This window comes from Mastomys coucha, unplaced genomic scaffold (genome assembly GCF_008632895.1).
Source record: "Mastomys coucha isolate ucsf_1 unplaced genomic scaffold, UCSF_Mcou_1 pScaffold15, whole genome shotgun sequence".
NCBI lineage: Eukaryota > Metazoa > Chordata > Mammalia > Rodentia > Muridae > Mastomys > Mastomys coucha.
Window position 1 is genome coordinate 116,670,854 of NW_022196897.1, and position 3,889 is coordinate 116,674,742.

The 3,889-nt window shown below is 53.6% G+C and overlaps 1 protein-coding gene across 1 annotated transcript in view; it reads left to right on the forward strand.

Moving 5' to 3' along the window:
* The first annotated feature begins 606 nt into the window (after positions 1-606).
* Positions 607-3,889, forward strand: part of Hspa12b (heat shock protein family A (Hsp70) member 12B) — an 18,573-nt gene continuing 15,290 nt past the window's right edge. The window contains exon 1 of the mRNA XM_031371937.1: positions 607-788. The gene's annotated coding sequence lies outside the window, so the exon portion shown is untranslated. The remainder of the gene's footprint in view (positions 789-3,889) is intronic.

Sequence of the window (3,889 nt, forward strand, 5' to 3'; positions counted from 1 at the left end):
GGAGGTAAGGTCTGGAAGCCTTTGTGGGGCACTGGGATCAGAGATCCTGGGAGTACAGGGCAAGGGAAGTCAGCTCCGGACAGAAAGAACTCCAGTAAGCACCTGGCAATCAGGGCTTCTTCTACAAGTCTCCTGGAAGCCAGGACCTGGCATCTCCAGGAGGCCCTGCGTTGATACAAGAAGGCTGTGAGCCTCATTTGAAAGGTGAGGACTTCTCATTGTTGAGGCAAAATGGGTGGTCTCCAACCAGACCTGAGGTCCCAGCCTGGAAACCTAGCTTCTGCCTTCACCCTAAGTACAGACAACTGGGGACAGGGAAAAAGTGTTGAGGAGACTGCAAAGACCTGGAACAGGGTCACCCTCCGTAGGGGACTAGAATCTGGGCAGCAGATGCCAAGGCCCAGCACCAGGGTGGGCAGCTGAGGAAGTGTGAGCCGCAAAAGGTCTTTGAGGGTCTGGAATTCTCTACACACCCTGCTCCTCCCCCTCTGCCTTCTCCCATCCCAGCCCCCTGTGCTGCCCTCCGAGCAGGGGAGGCACCGCTGGCCCGCAGTGCTGCTGTGTTGCGAGGGAATTGGGAGGGGCTCGGGCTGGGCCCCCTCGGCTGAGCCCCGCGTAGCCAGGCCCCGCCCCGGCTCGCACGTCTGGGCGGTGAGCGAGGCCATCCGGCCTGGGGGAGGGTGCAGAGACGGGCCTGGAGCACGTCGAGGGCCACAGTAGGTTCTGCTGTGGGACTCTGAGCTAGCACCCAGGCTGCAAGACCCGGCCGAGCTGTCCGAGTGGCGGAGGTGAGCTGAGGAAGGACCTCTGGGCTTCCCGGAGAGTTGCAGAGGCTGCCGCCGGGACGGGGGTCTGTGAGCCCATGGGCTGGGTGGGAGCAGATCTGCAAGCTCCTCGAGGAGGCGGGCCGCTGGCTGGGACAGGGAAAAGCAATTGAGCTCTGACTCCTACCTGGGGCTATGGAACCCCACTGGAGTTTTGGTTTGGAACAACCGCATGCAGGGGAGGTGGGGTGGGGCCTGGCAGGAGAGTTGCTGTGGACTGGGGCCTGTTCACTTAACCAGTTGTGGGAACCTGCTGCCTAGGCCAGAAGTGAGACTAGGGGTTGAATGTATTTGTGTCAAGAATTGCCTTAGGAGACCCCAGTCACTGAGATCCAAGGATGTGGGAGAGTGGCAGAGTAATCAGGATGTCAATACTCCAGAGACCTCAGGTTTCTCTCTTAGAGGCTAGGGGTGGGGAATCCAAGTTGGGTGGGGTCTGAGCTTCTAGAAGGTTAGAGGAGTTATCTGTGGAGAAAAGAGGAGGAAGGAACGCTTATTCAGACTGCCACGAACAAATGGAGCCATGGAGAGTGAAAATTTTCGTTGGAGACAGTGGTCATGGATGAGCGGGCATTAGGTTTTGGTGGGACAGAGATTGTGAACTAGTTATTCCGGTGATGAGTACCCAGAAGGGTGGTGCAGGAAAGCAACACTGAGGCAGAGAGGGGCCTTCCGTGGCCATTTCCATCACTCTTAGCCATCACGGGAGGGAGTGGCCTCCTCACTCCACAGCCTTTTCCTGGTCCCCTCTCCTTGAAGTCATCTCCTCATAGGGTGGGGCAGCTCTTTAGGTGCCAGTTGTGATCTGATCCTATGGCCCCAGTTGACTGTAGCCTGCTGACAGTCCTGTTGCATTGAAGGGCTGGCAGGGTGCTAGGCAAGAGAGCCAGGATGCCCCGAGAAGAGGGACCTGCTCAGATCTGAGTGGGCTCTTTGTTTCAATGGACATCGTGTAGAAACAGGAAGCTCAGCAGTACTACACACCTGCAGAGTTCTAGAGATCACAGGCACACAGCCTAATCACCCCGCACAAGAAGAGACCCTTAGAGAACTGTGTCCACCGGGCAAAAGAATTCTACACTCTTGTGAGATGTGGAGAAGTCTCTGAGTTCCCACTTGGCCACACCCAGTCCTAGTCCTCAGTGACCGACAGACCTTATCTGTTAGATAGCAATCAGGGATGTAGGTCGGGGTGAATCTGAAGAGTAGGTGTCATGAGGCCAAGAGTTAAGAGCTGGCCATAGGCAGGGCTAAATAGCTGGGTCTGGATTTGGCATGCTTTTTCCACTGGGAAATGGGGTGACTTTCTGTAAACCAACTTGTTCTACTCAACGACTCTCAAACTCAGATGTTGCCACCGTGAAATTAAAAAGTCCCCGGGGCGGGGGTCTACCTCCATCTGCTTCCAACTCGGTACACTGGCCTAGCTGTTGGGAGCTAAGTTGTCCCAAGCCCTCCAGTCAGCATTCTGCTTGAGTGTTTCTGGGTACACATGCATGGTACGGTGGAAAGGTCTTGAAGACACAGGGCACATGTGTGTCCTTGCACAGCAGGCCCTTTGCCACCACCTCTTAGGGATCTGAGGAAACTCTTTCACAATTTGTTTCAGTTCCTACCTCTGTCAGAAAGAACTCAGGGTAGGTACAATAAAATTCCCAGTAAGACCCAGTACTGATCCACATAGAAAAGCTGAGGGCACTGTCCACACACGCCCAGCTCCCTGCCTCGCCCAGTGTCACCCATTACACTGAGGTTCAGAGAGGTGGCACACTCATGTCAGGTGCCATAATGGGCCATAATGGGAGGCAGAGGCATCTACTTGTGACATGGAATTAAGCCTTAGATTAACAACTTAGTCTTTTTTCTCTTGGAAGTTCAAAGTTGTTTTCCACCATCCAATAAGTGTGGCCCAGAAAATCAATCTACCCACCCATCCATCCATCCATCCATCCATCCATCCACCCATCCATCCACCCACCCATCCATCCACCCACCCACCCATTTATCCATCCACCCATCCATCCACGCACCCACCCATCCATCCATCCACCCGCCCATCCATCCATCCACCCGCCCATCCATCCATCCAATAGTTCTCAGCACCTACCTCAAGTATGTGACAAGTGCTCAGGATATGTTGCAGTGGGCTTTGATGCAGTGACACGCCAGCATATACAATCAGTTCTCCAAGAAAGAGAAAAGCCTCATTTGTAGTTTTTGCCAATTTCTTCAGTGTAAATATTCCTAGCATGCCTGCTTTTGAGCTAACGTCACTTTGTAAGTGGATGTACAACTAAGGTACAGTGTCGGCTCTGGAGAGTTTGTGGTATCCAGCTGTAGTGGACCCCTCTTACCCTGAGCTGGGTTCTGCCCTGACCCCCGGGGCTCTTTCAGGTCCCCTCCATTAGCTCTGCATTTTCTCAGCACTAGCCCACAGCCACAGCCAGCCTTCAGCCTTCTCTAATTCCGACCCCTGGGGCAGCCAACTGTGCCTCTCTGAGAGTCTAGAAATCTCCACGGTGCTGACCACACAGGTGTATCTTGGATAGACAAGAGTCTACGAGAATCTGCTATCTTTCCATGATGGGGCTGGGTCGATTTAGATGGTATGTGAACAAGGGAGTACCCTTGTGTGCATGGGTGTGCCGCTGCCAGGCTCTGTGTCTGCCTGTGTTCTGTTAGCAAAACTTCCTGATCAAGTTATAGAGAGCAGCCTCCACCTTTGTTTAAAGGAGTAGCTGGGCTCGTAGGTAAGAGCAGTCGCCCATGCTTTGCAGGGCACCAAGCGTGGAGAACACTTGAATGTTAAGTAAATGATAAGGTGAATCTGAATTACCCTAGGAAGCTCATGAAAGGTTCTGATTGGTAATGGTGGCCCAGGCCTTTAATCCCAGCACTTGGGAGGCAGAGGTAGGCAGAACTCTGAGTTTGAGGCCAGCCTGGTCTACAGAGCAAGGTCCAAGGCAGCCAGATCTATACAGAAAAACCCTGTCTCAGAAAAAAACAGAAAGAGAGAGAGAGAGAGAGAGAGAGAGAGAGAGAGAGAGAGAGAGAGAGAGAGAGAG